Source organism: Lepidochelys olivacea, assembly GCF_965140295.1.
Source record: "Lepidochelys olivacea isolate rLepOli2 genome assembly, chromosome: 9".
Taxonomy (NCBI): Eukaryota; Metazoa; Chordata; order Testudines; family Cheloniidae; genus Lepidochelys; species Lepidochelys olivacea.
Genome location: NC_140419.1, coordinates 65,836,470 through 65,851,109, shown reverse-complemented (window position 1 = coordinate 65,851,109; position 14,640 = coordinate 65,836,470).

Below are 14,640 nucleotides of genomic sequence, written 5' to 3'. Positions count from 1 at the left end.
TTTAACCAGATGCTATACAGGTAAGTGACTAAAAAGAAAACAAGCCAAATGGCAAGCCCAAGTTTTAAACAGCTTTACTTGAACAACCGATCTTGAAGAATAGTAATGCATTGTACTGCCAGTCCCTACTGTATCTCTTATTTTTTGAAGTTGTGCCAGCTTACAGAAAAGTATTGCCTCTGACAAGCTAATACTGACAACAAAATAACAAAGATACACAATACCGCTATCCAGATCTGAGTAATGTTTGGGAGAATTGGCTACATCTCTGTTATTTAGTGAGCCACATTGTGCTCTTAGTTACACCTGTGCAATCCCATCAAAGCCAGAATTTCAGTGCACAACCACTAAACCTTCTGGAAAATAATTCAAGACAGATCCATGGGCTTACACACCCTTTCTGCCACAGGAATAAACACAAGAAAAAGCTCAGTCCTATAAAGACAGGCGATCTAGCCAAGCAGCCACAGGTTTGATGTCTGGGTGGGCAAGTTAAATGAGATGAAGATGACTAAACTGGTCACAACTGCTCTTCAGTTGCAGTGCACTTCAGAGATCCCCTATCCAGGTTAGTACAATCTAGTAGAGGGGAGGATGACAGTTTGTGTTGCCATCTCCAGTACTGGAACAAAAAAACAAGAACAGGGATTCCCCTTTCCTGCTGCACATTCCAGGGTATTTCTCAGCTCCACAATAAGGTAAGGGTTGAATGCAGGGTCAGGAATGGCTAGATGCATTTGCAGTCCCATTGCTGTTGACTATGGGAGGCTACCTGTCCCCCTGAAGACACCTGTGGGATTTGGGAGGGGGGAGTAAGGTTTCCCTTGGTGAATCTCCAGACTTTAAAGGTGGGGGACGGTAGAAGGTCTTTTGCTGACCCCCCCGATAACAGGTGTTTGAACCCTGGATGAAGCTGGTGAAGTTGTGCTGAGCTGCTCTATGGGTTATAAAAGGAGCTGGGAGAGGGAGCTAAAACAGAGGAGGTCCCAGGGGCAGCTGTACTTGGGGAGAAAGCTTAGAATGAGGTTTGTATTGTGTAGGAAACAGACAAACTCCAGGATGGCAGTAAGCATTTGGACGCTAATTCAGGGTTGGCAGGCTCTGTTGAGACCAGGTAGGGAACAGGCACATTCACAGGGAAGCAGGCTAGCCAGCTGCCCTGAAAGAGCCTTGTGGAGAGAGAGATAACACAAAGATGCCAGCAAAAGAGGGGGATTGCAAAGCACTGGGTCCTCTCTGAAGGCACTCTGACTCTGTAATGATGGATGCAGTATATGCAGCTCAGCAGCTATAGAAGGCAGCAACCCATGAGGGAGAAGGCAAGGTCCATTGAGGGTAGGGAATATTGTGATGTACTGAGAGGGCTTGTTTCATAACTGGCTTACTTTGACCTGTCAGGTTAGCATGAGCCCCTCATCTCAAGAGAACCTGAAGAGCTGCAAGCCCTGGAGACCCAAAACCATAATTTTTAGGCTCACAAAATCCATGCAAACAAAACAAGCAGGTTCCATGCAGCACACCGGAGTATTCAAAACAAACTGTGATCCATGCTTGGAAGCTACAATTGTCTGCGGAGTTCTACAAAGGGATTTTACTATTTGTTAGAATAAAGATTCTGCTGCTTTGTTGCAGAGCATTCCTCTTCTATCTGGGGTACCATGTTACACAATCACTGTGAACAGGAACATCAGACAGCACACACTCAAGGCAATTGTGCTATTAACCTAATGTCAGGCCTGTCAAATCAGATTCGGCCCAGAGGGCATGGTCCAATTATAAGAACTTCAAAAAAGGCTTAGAGCTGGGAAGTGGGCACAAACCAGTTTTAAGTGCAGTCGCTCATCCAAGCCCATAAACTTTCTGCATACCCCATTACATTATAGTCATCATCACCATAATCATTAATCAGTTATTTCAGTGCATTCACATGGAAAGCTGTGAGCATTTTAGGATTGTATAAATCAACCTTATAGGCAAAAGAATAAATACAGGGAGACAGCTGTACGGATCATACTGTCACACCAATCACAGCTCAAAAGCACACGTAAATAGCAGGCAAAATTCACCCCCTACGGAAGGCCCTTGACTTCCCTGGTTGGAATTGCACCAGAGATAAAACTGGCCCCTCCAGAATACATGGAAACTTAGAAGCCAAATCCAAAGACCAGTGGCATGAGCAATTTATCATCAATGTGTCACTTACAATGAAATTTTCCCTGGCAAACCTATTAAATGTTATGGGCTTAATTAAGGTTCCTACTGGGCTAAGCTACACAGAGGAGGGAGAGGAGATGCATTGATCTCTGCAGGTGTGATGCCTATGTACATTGAAAGGTCTCTAGGTACTAGGAGGATCAGGAACAGTGGTACTTGCCACATCTTGGAAAAGTGCAGCAAGTGCCTGCCCCATTCTCGGTGCACGGATGTATAGGGCCACCAAACCACCCAGCTGCCCTGCTTTGGGGGCTAATAATGATTCTGGCAAACCTAGGTGACCTCCATGATGAGCTCTCCAGCACAGCCAGGCAATTTATGAGTGCCTTTCATGTGGTGCATAGGGGAATAAGTTCTCCTCATACATTCATGGTGGCTCAGCCATGGTTTGTTCCCTTGGTTATAACATCCAGGGTGACAACCCAGCTTTTTCTGGCAAGAGCTGGCAGACTATGTAGCAAACTTTCCACACATAAGAGCTGTGAAGCTATAACTCAACATAAAGACAAATTGCAATCAAGACAATTTGAAGTATCAAATCCTCAGTAAAGGACTCATTCCAACACAAACTATGGTCCCTTAAAATGCAGAAGACTCACTGAATGAGTATGAGTATGTTCTCTCTGTGAATGCAACACATTGTACCTAAGAATAAAACCACTAACCGTGCAAACCTCCAACTGGTTCAGAACAGCGTAGCCCACCTGCCTAGCAACACAGGGTACTCTTAGTACACATTTGGGTACACATCACCCCAGGGCTCTGCTCCTCTCACTGATTTCCCCACCAGGGATCACCAGGTCAAATTCAATATTGGACCAGATCTAAAAGCCCTTATGGTACTGGCCCAAGTTGCAGAGTAAGCTGGTTCCTCATGTGTGATCATGAGTCATGATCTCCCGCAACAGCTGCATTCCATTGGAACTGTCAGTTTCCACTTGTGTATGCAGCACAGAGAGCTTTCTTGACACCTGTTCCACCACTCTGGAATTCGCTCCTGGAAGAGATCAGAATGACCATGAACCTCAGCACCATCAGAAAATGATGTCAAGACCACTTCTTCTGCCTACTGTAGCCTATCTTTAGTAACCCCACCCACCAAAATCACCATCTTACTTAAAAAATAAACCCAATGTCCCCACAGAGACAGTGACAGAGATCTCCTTGGGTTCCCTTTCATAAATCTCTAATGCACACAGATGCCACATGGAAGAGGAACCTCGACAGCTAGGTTAGACCCAGACATAACTGCCCCCCGCTGTGGTGTTAAGCTGCCTGCAGATCTTGCTAGCCATTATGGCTCTCAGAACCTTAGGCCCCCTCTACACTGGCAAGTTTCTGCGCAGTAAAGCAGCTTTGAGCACTGTAACTCCCGAGGCGTACACACTGCCAAGCCACTTAGTGCACAGAAACTGCACAGAGGCAGCGCTCTAGAAAAACCACCCCAATGAGAGGCATGCAGCTTTCTGCGCTGGGGCTACAGTGCCAGTGTAGACACCGTGGTGATTACAGCGCTGCGATTGGCCTCTGGGAGGTGTCCCACAATGCCTGTTCTCGCCTCTCTGGCCATCGGTTTGAACTCTACTGCCCTGCCCTCAGGTGACCAACCATCATCCCCACCCCATACATTCCTTTGCAAATTTGAAAGTCCCCTTCCTGTTTGCTCAGTGATGCGTGCAGTGGTCTCAGTGGATCTTTCCAGGTGGCCATGCCTGCTCAACGCATCAGGCGATCCCCCGCTTGGAGCAATGCTGAGCTGCTGGACCTCATTGGCATTTGGGGAGAGGAGGCTGTCCAGTCCTAGCTGCACTCCAGCTGAAGGAATTATGATACCTACTGAAAGATTTCTAGATGCATAATAGAAAAGGGCCATGACCGGGACACACTGCAGTGCAGGGTCAAAGTGAAGGAGTTGCGGAACACCTACCACAAGGCGCGGGAGGCAAACCGCCGCTCCGGGGCTGCGCCCACGAGCTGCCAGTTCTACAAAGAGCTGGATGTGATACTCGACGGTGATCCCATCTCCACCATGAAGGACCCTGTGGATACCTCGTTGGCTCACATGCCAGTCGAGAGTAGACCAAGCCAGGAGGAGGCAATGATGGATGAAGAGGGGGAGGGGACCCAGAGGTAGAGGAGACTCAGAGACCAGAGATGCATGTAGCCAGGAGCTCTTTTCTGCCCCAGAAGAGCCTAGCCAGTCACAGCAGTTGGTTCTTGGCAAAGCGCAAACAGGAGAGGAGGCCCCTGGTAAGAGGCTCTGATTTTGGGAATCGCTGAAGCGAGTTGTTGGGGGCAGGAGGGTTGCAGAAAGCAGGCTTGTCTCCCGCCGCATGCCTAGTCTGAGCAGCGGAACAGGCTGTTGATTGACTCCCTCACTTCACAGGAATCTCCCTCAGAGATCTCCAGGAAACTCTCATGGAGATACTGGGCAACCCGCTGCGGCAGGTTCCTTGGCAGAGCTGCTTTGTTTCTTGCCCCATTAACGGTAACTTTCCCACGCCACTTTGCTGTGATAGGTGCAGGGACCATTGCTGCACACAGGCTAGCCACTTAGGGGCCAGGGCAGAAGCCGCAGGCTTGGAGAAGACCCTTCCTTGATTCCCGGCTCACCCTCAGCAGCGAGATATCTTCCATAATGATCACCTCCTGTGGAAAGTGTGAGGACAGGAATGATTATCAGGCCCACCCTACAGTGCTGGCTCTTCCCAAGCGCCCAAGAGCCATGTGCCCAGTGTACAGCAGGGTCCAGGAACAGTGATTTACCCTGCCCCTGCGGCTACTCACCATTTTGGAGGTCTTGTGGCTCATGTGTGCTTGCCTGGGGTCAGCCAGTTAGTGACAGGTGCACGAGTACTGGCTGTGTTTTAAAGCACTGAAACAGTGTTGTCTGTGTTGCAAACAATACTGCTTCTGTAAAATGTTGCATCTAAACTTCACAGAGATGACCTTGGGGGCCAGCCTCCCTTTTTGTTATCGGCGGCAGAATGGTGGCGGAGTTAGAAAGTGTGCAAGAAGAACCAAGGAGGACTTTATGCGTGAGGTTATGATGCACTCCGCCGCCGAGAAAAAGGAATTGAAGGAGTGGCGGGACAGTGAGAAGAGGGATGGAAAGGAGAACGCGGCACACCAAAAAGAAGCCATGGAGCGGCTCTTAACAGTTATGGAGCACCAAGTGGACACACACTGGGCGATACTAGCTCTTCAAACCGAGCAGCTGCACGCCCACCCTTCCCTTCACAAATATTATGGAGCGTACAGCACACGGCTATAAGCATAGGAATATTGTCATCGGCCATGTCCAGCTTCCCATACAGGTATCACCAGCGGGTTTTTAAATGGCCAAAAGCACACTCCACAGTCATTCTGCACTTGCTCAGCCTGTTGTTGAACCGCTCCTTGCTGCTGTCAAGTTGCCCCGTTTATGGCTTCATAAGCCATGGCATTAAGGGGGTAAGCGGGGTCTCCCAGGATCACAATGGGCATTTTGACTTCCCCTGTGGTGATCTTCTGGTCAGGGAAGAAAGTCCCTTCTTGCAGCTTCTTGAACAGGCCAGTGTTCTGAAAGATGCGTGTGTCATGCAGCTTTCCGGACCAGCCTGCGTTAATGTCTGTGAAATGCCCATGGTGATCCACAAGTGCCTAGAGAACCCTTGAGAAATATCCCTTGTGATTACTGTACTCGGTGGCTAGGTGGTCTGGTGCCAGAATTGGAATATGCATGCCATCGATTGCCCCTCTGCAGTTAGGGAAGCCTATTTGTGCAAAGCCATCTACAATGGCCCAGAGTCACAATCTTTTGGAACAGGATGCGATTAATGGCCCTGCACACTTCCATCAACACGAGTCCAACGGTCGACTTTCCCACTCTGAACTGTTAGCGACAGATCGGTAGCAGTCTGAAGTAACCAGCTTCCACTGTACAATCGCCACGCACTTCTCCACCGTCAGGGCGGCTCGCATTCTCATGTCCTTGCGCTGCAGGGCTGGGGCGAGCTCATCTCACAGTCCCATGAATGTGGCTTTCCTCATGCGAAAGTTCTGCAGCCACTGCTCGTCATCCAGACGTGCATTACGATGTGATCCCACCACTCAGTGCTTGTTTCCCGAGCCCAGAAGTGGTGTTCCACTGTGGTCAGCACCTCCGTGAATGCCACAAGCAGTCTCGTCTCACAGCTAGTACGCGTGGCAAGATCAATGTCGCACTCCACTTGCCTTTGTAGTTTAAGGAATAATTCCCTTGCCACTCATGGCATGTTGGTCAGTGCGAGCAGCATACTGGTCAACAGCTCGGGATCCATTCCTACAGCGCAAAAGAGGCAGGGCAGGGTGTGCAGTACACAGACCGTTGAACGATGGCACCAAATGTGGACGGAAGCACAGGGATTGCTGGGATATGAAGCAATGCATCAAGGGGCATTGAGACAGGACCCAGGATGCCCCATGACCCCTTCCGCCTTCCCACAAGTCTTAGCAGCAAAAGAGAAAGAGGTGCTCTGTGGGATAGCTGTCCAGAGTGCACCGCTCCAAATAGCACCGAAAGTGTGAACATGGTATTGCACAGGCAGCTGTCAGTGTGAACACACAACAGCGGTTTTCCTTTGGTGCTCTCTGAGCGGCACTGTAACTTTGCCAGTGTAGACATGCCCTTAGTGAGCAGGAGCCAAGAATGACACTGCCTCCAAATTCACCATGAAATTCAAGAGGACTTTGACATGCCACTTTGATGTGGAGATGCGGTCCTCTGAAACTTGGTGAACTGGTCTGCTTGTTTTTCCACTCTTGTCTCAAAGAGTTGCCACCACTCCAGGATTGTCCTGGAGTCTCCAGGTATTAACATTTTAATTAATGATTATGTCATGTAATGAAACCTGCAGGAATACGTCCAACCAAAATTGGCAACCCTAACTCTGGAAGAATGAAAAATAAAATCAGGTCGTTTTTGAACACTGGTAATTTTTATTATACATTGACAGTGGGCTCTGTGCTCTTCATGCCACAGATACAGAGCTTACAATCTAAACAGACTATAACAATTAGACACCAACTATACTGGGAGAGCTAGAGCCTAGGGCTGGGTTTTGTTTGTAAAGTAATTGGTGAGAGACAGCATTTGGACAGATACTGATGGGCTTCAGTAAAGGAGGGACATGAATAAAGAGAGGCAACATGCCTAGCACACTGAGATAGGCATTCAGGTGACAGGCCAAGTTAACTACTGACATCTGGAATGCTCTGATTTCAGTGTGAACTTCCTTTTGGTTCATGTGGATTCTTTCAATTTAAACCTTCAGGGTCAACCAACTAGAGGAGACTCATGGTGTCTGAAAATGACACAGTGTTATCATCATCATCTCTGGGCTGGGTTCCCTTTTCATAGTTTGCTTTCCCTTTTGTCTCGGCCTGAGGTTTGTAAAAGAGAAAACATTTATTTTCATGCCTACACTATAGTTACCACAAACCTAGACCTTTAGGAAATCACCCTGCTGCTCTGTAGGATCAACATCAGTAGGAGCCAAGCGTGTGTTGCTGTCTCAACAGCTGAATATTATATTTAGTTTCAGTAGGAGCCATTAGGTTCAGTACATGGTCTCATCAGGGAGTATTACAGGGATTGTGTATCACAGTGTGTATTTCATAGCAATAATAATGTTCTTGTGGAGATTGGCTGAGGAGCTTTGACCTAGTCTAGAAACCTCCAAACTCAGCAGTTCTGTTCAGAGACCCAGAGTCTTGAGTACAGTTATTAATCAATGGTCGAACTGGTTGGGAGCAGCCCCTTAGAATATCTTCAGTCTCAGAAGACAGTGTTCTGGCCAGTGCTGTTTGGCATTGTGCTAATGGCACGGAGAGACGGCATCCTATGCCATTTCAGAGCACCTGAAACTAAGGAAGTTATTTGGAAGCAGAGTTGGGTGGGAACAGCAAAAACAAAACAATTATGAATATTCTGTGGTATAAAACTGCTGACTCACTTTTCTGGGATTTGGTGGTTTGTGAACATTTGAGCGACTGTCGTTCACAAGAATGTTTGTGGGAAACAACAGCATTGTGAATAATAGCATGCCTAAAGATTCCCAAGGCCATTCTGAAAGGCTCTTTTTATTATTCACACGCTAGGCTAGTCAAATCTTTATGAATGTCCACAGATAATCTCTGAATGGGAAAAAGGGGCTCAGGTCAGCTACTCAGAGAAGAAATATCAGACCACTGGACTCAGGAGACCAATCACAGAGAATACTCATGGTGATCCATTCACAAACAAGGCACAGCTAAAACTGGTTCATGTGAACTATGGGATTGATTGTGAATAAAACAATCAGAAAGTCACAACTTGTCCATGGATAATTTGCAGAATAACAAATGGCCTTCATTTGTTTGATACATTATGCGCAAAGATTTATATGACCAGTTCTATCTGAAAGATACTAATAGACACCCAGCCCTGATTCAGCAAAGCACTTAAGCATGTGCTCAACTTTAAGCAGGTTTATGTGCTTTGCTGATTAGAGGTGAATTTAAGCACATGCTTAAAAGTAGGCATGTGCTTAAATGCTTGTCTGAATTGGGCAGGTTGGTTTGGATTATCCCTAAATGAACTCATCTCTATGGATCATATAATTGCCCAGCTCCTCAATGACATGTGAGGAACATACAGCACAGCTCAGGAGTAGGGTGCAAAGGTGGGCTTTGGGCACCCCCAGCCAGGGGCAAGCTGTGCTTTGGGCTGGCTCCCTAGAATGTTAGAGCAACCTGAACATTGCCAGCTACCTACAGCCTCAGGGGGCTGAGATGTCAGCCAGGGATCACTGATGTAAGGATGGCTTGTACACACCTCCTTCTCCCCACCCTACGCTGGCAGCAGGAGGCAGGGAGTAGGAAGCAGCTTCAAGGCTTCTTTGCAGTGGTGCTGTGGCACAAATCAGATGGACCTCTATGCTGGATGGGGGCCAGTTCTGGCCACAGAACTTCAACCGGTAACTCTGTGCCTGGGAGGGAGCAGGCACTGTCCTTCAGCATTCCTGTTTTAACATAACTGAGATGTCAGAATGCATTCACTATAATTTGTAAAACAACAAAAATTGCACCTTAAATTGCGATAGTTAATTTCTTATTGCAGAACTGAAAGGCAAAGGGTAGGGGTTTTTTGTACAGATTGTTATACAACAGCAACATTAATCATTTTTCTCCCAGGGCGAAAAAAACAGGAAACTAACAATAGAAGCAAAAAGAGAATTAGAGAGCCCCACAACGAGTGAACTCATGAAAACTTTGCAAAGTTAGTTTAGAAGAAATTTAAAGACAAGCACAAATGGCAGTAATGCTTGTTCTACTTTTAACAATTGATGTTTTTATACATTCTTGCCTCCAATTCCTGGCTTTTTAAACTGATTATATTTAGAATATCCTTTGTCTTTTTAGTACTATAATTCTGTGTTTAAATCCTACCTTTTATCTAAGGATCCCAATCCACTTTCCACTCATTAATAATTAAGCCTCCCAGTACCCCTGCAGAGAAGTGTTGGTATACTCATTTTACAGAGGGGTAAAGTGAGGCATAGAGCCCTAACAATGTCACACAGTGAACAAAGGGCATAGCTGGGAATAGAACCAAGGAATCCTCCCTTTCTACTGCTAGACAACAGTTTATCATTATCACCGTTTGTATTATGGTAGTACTAGGGGCCCAACTCAGGGATCAGGGCCCCATTGTTCTAGGCACTGCAGATACATATATTATGACTTCCTCTGGTACTATAACTATACAATTGTTGGTAAAGGTGCCAGAGCATCTGGGGGTTTGCAAAGTACTTTATTTGCTCCTTGCTTCTTCCCATGATTCAGTATAGAGATGTGCATGGAAAGCTCTTTGTTTTTCATCTCTCCCCTTCCCTCTGACCACCTCTGTCCCTCATGGACAAAGAAACATTGCGGAATCTGTCTTCTTCTGGGATAGATACAGATATTTTGGTTCCCTTCTTAACTGATTATTTTTCAAACTTCTCAGGTCTTTCTCTACCTTTTTCTCTGACTCATCCACTGCACAGTGTGATCGCTTGTTCCTGTCTCTGAATGGCCAGAATAGAGCCTAATTCTGATCTCACATTGGTTGCAACTCTATTGACTTCAGTAGTGTTACTCCTGATTTACACTGGTGTAAATGAGATTTGAATTGGGACCACTTTCTCTGTTTACATAGTATAAAATCAATACAGGTCACACATGACAGTAAGTTTGGGGGGGTCTCACCTGGCAGCCTCATCTCAGGAAAGGCTGGGAGTGCAGGAGGGAATAGAGGTTACACCTCGGGATGTACATACAGTGTCAAACTAGTGAGCGAAATTGAACAGTCCTGTCAACCCTGAGCCCCAAACTAGTTCCTCCAGCCCCTGACTTTTATGAGCATTAAAAAAGATACACGGACAATACACAGCCCAGATGACTTAATTCCACTTCGATTTTCTTAACACGGGCCACTGTCACCAATGTAAAGACGTAACGTCTCAACATGTCCTATTGCTTTTACAATCTCATTCTGCCTGCCCATGAAAATGTGCATCCAGGCATTGCCACTCTTGCATAACCACTTTTGCATGGTGGACAACTGGCTATTAAATGGTTACAGAGATCTTTGGAACCATTATCAGATAATTTCCATTCCAAAGGGACTGTATCACTGTCATCAAATTGGACACATGACTAAACTGAATAGCTAGGATTTAGTCTAACTTGGAAGGATCTGCCTGGCCAGTATTTAAAAAATAGCTAAATCGAGAGGTGGTAAGAGATAGTGGCCTTTGGTGTAGGATTTGGCATAGTATTAAGTGTTTGTCTGAATTTTGTGATTGCACATTTACTAGCGATGGGTAACAGAAAACTGAAGTATGCATAAACAGAAGATCTGGAACTACTGACAGAAGCGCCTTGCCCGAAACAGAGTAGTTGGGCAGGAGTTCATTCTTCTGTCAAGGGCTTTATTCTACTCTAACTTACACTGCCCTTAAAGTTATACCACAATAAAACCAGCATAAGGGAGATCACAGTGGACCTGAGGGGTCAGGTTAGGAACCAGACTGTGGCTTGTTTTTTTTTTAAATCAGGACAGTGATTTTATTTCGTAAGGAATCCAAGTGTTTTGAACTTCAGCTCAGCAAGATAAAGAAAAGAGGAGGGAACAGTATATATAGCATTAGAGGCAAAACCTGGGAGTTAACCCAAAGACCTTTTATTTGTGCCTGTGTAACTTCTACTCCTGCTCTCATTTGTTCAGACATTTACTACATTTGCACAGGCATATCTGCCAATTGTGCACCTTACAATGCGCTTTGCATGCTCAGACACCACAGCACATGGTCGTATTCATGCACTCAAATGGGACATACATGTTCACATAAGGGAAGTTCTTCCAAAATGCAGACCAATGGGCTTTAGAGAGACAAAAAGTTTGGGTTCTGTGCAATTTGAGATTTTGGGGATTGATTGAAGAACCCAAAGCAAAAACTGAATGTCCTCTGGCTCCTCTAGTATAAGTGAAGTCCAGCACAAAATGCTATAAAAATACTATAACAAATTAACCTTATATATATCACAGTGCATGCACATATATACATCTACATATAGATATATAAATTAAAGAGCTCTCAGATGCTAAATTGCTACATTTATTGATATAATCCCAGTGAGATTGTGCCAATTCTTTATGGCATTACTGGTGTGATGCAAGATATAAAATTCTCAATAGATGTTCTAAGTTTGTATTTAATAGACCTGGAGGCTCAGAGTGCCTTTTCACAGATTGCGTTCCAGCTGTCTGCTGATATTTGAATGTGCAGGTCTTGGTCCCATGCTGTGCAAACAGGCAGCCTCCCACGCATTCTGTGTACCAGGAGTAATTTATGAGTCTATCTCTAAAGGAAATAACGGTGCATTAAGAAGGGGTTATGTAAAGCTCCGGGATTGAGAAGTAGCTCTGTTAACTGAGTACAACTTCCAAACATTGTCGTTATGTCTCAGCTGTTTTACAAATACAAGGGTCTTTCATCTGGTGATTCATATTCTTTCTGAAGCAGAGTTTGGTGAGGGGGGGAGGTGCTAATAACTGTCTCTTTATAAATCTCACAGTGCTGAATTTCCTTTACCTTGAAACGTCACATTCGTTAACCAGGTTTTGCAAATTTGGATATTTGAGTTGAATACCAAGTCCCAAGGTACTGTGGGATATTCTGGCACCAACCAGATAGAAGACAAAAGGAAACTGCCAAAGGCCCTCGTCATTTGTTTTCAATGTCATACCACAGGGATTTGCCTTAAAATTGGCATTTAATGCAGTTTCTCTTGGAAATGTATTGGAATCCAAATAATAAAATGTACACTAGGTAAGCCAGACACCCTGTTATGAATAACCAAGTTTAGACAGAAATCTGACTGATCCCCCCTCACCCACTCCCATTGCAGACAGCCTGTTCTTTAAGGCACTTCATACAATGCCATATAGCCACTCACACAAAGCAAACCTGGAGGGAGTCTAGCCATGGTCCTCAGTATAATATAATTCTACAAGAAGGCAAGAGAGTTTTGAACAAGAACAATTTATCTGAAGCAAAACATCCCCCAAACTATGACAGCAGAGGTGTTAACTGCCCACTACACCTTAAATGGTCTCCTACAGCAAGTGTTTACCCCTTATGGTAACAATCTAAATCTGTCCCACCTTGTAATTAGCTTTGACCCTCAGATTACCTTTTCCAGCCCTGTAGAACTCTGTAGTTTGAAAACTTGTCTCTTTCACCAACAGAAGTTGCCCCAATAATAAAAATTACCTCACCCACCTCATCTCTTGGGACCAACACAGCTACAACACTACAAACAACACAGGCCCCAACCTTTGAGAGGGACCTGCATTCAAACCACGCCTGAATTTTGTTTTCCAAATCAAAATCCCAGCCAATGAGGTTCTTTGAAACTAAAACACCCCTTAATTAAAGGGCTTGTTGTATTTACCTCCTCTCCCTCAATCTCCAGTTGGAAACAGGACACAAGGATACGAGAGCTATGATCCACTCAACCAAACATGTTCAGTATTAATTTGTTGATATCAGTTAACACCTGAATATGTAGGATAGAAAATGACCCCTGTCCAAAGAGGAGCTCAGCAAAATCTATATGAACCAGCATTTCTTTTATGAGAGAAATGCTGAGTTTTGCCACTTAGCTCAGATCAGAGGAAGCCAGGTTCTTCTTGGCTTGTAGTCCTTTCCCAAGAGGTGCTGCAGCCTTCACACTGTAGACCTAGATTCAGCAATAGAATTGGTCTCCAGATTTGTTAAGCGCAGGATGAAGACACTGGACTGAGACTTAGGAAATCTGGGTTCAGTTACCAGCTCAGCTACTGACTCCCTAGGAGACTTGTCAAGTCACTTAGAGATTCACACTAAACCCACTGAAGTCAATGAAAAGACTTTTAGGTCATAGAATCATAGAATATCAGGGTTGGAAGGGACCTCAAGAGGTCATCTAGTCCAACCCTCTGCTCAAAGGTATTTAGGCACCTAACTCCCACAGATTTCAATGGGAGTTAGGCACCACAATGCCTTTGAGGATCTGGACCATACTTGACTAAAGGTGGCCAGCCTTTTTTAAATGAAAAGATTTCAGTTGGAAAATGACCTTTTTTCAAAAACAATATTTTTCACAAAAAAATCATCAGCGCTGTTGAAATATGTTGTTTTCCTAAAAACTGTGCTTTTTTTTCAAACCATTATTGAGAACATTATCAAAAAAATTCAACGCCCTCTTTGATTATGTCCAAATGTGTCCATTAAAATGGCAGGAAAAAACCTATCTGAATGGAAATGTCGACTTTTTCTAAACAAACCCATAAATTGGGTCTAATCTGAAACGAAGAAACACAAAACAATTGTGAATTTTGAAGTTTTTCATGAAAATAAGTTCTCATTTCTTGAGCAGCTGCTTTACCGATTTTGACAGTTTTTCATGTATTCATAGGTAGATTTTAAGATAAAAAAAGAACATTATGATCATCTAATCTGACCTCCTGCATAAAACAGGCCAGAGAACTTCACCCAATCCAAATGGGCTCATCGGGGAAATATTATTATCTCTATTTTCCAATCTCATAGGATCATGATGAGGTAGGGTTTCCTCATTTTTGATCGCACACAACCAAACACCCTTGCCCCACCCCTTCCCCAAAGCCTTGCCCCTTCTCGGATACCCTGCCCCGCACTCACTCCATTCCTCCTCTCCCTCCATCGCTCACTCTCCCCCACCCTCACTCACTTTCACTGGGCTGGGTCAGGGGATTGAGGTGTGGGAAGGGGTGAGGGCTCCAGCTGGGGATGCAGGCTCCAGGGTGGGGCCAGAAATGAGGGGTTCTGGGTCCATGAGGGGGCTCCAGGTTGGGGT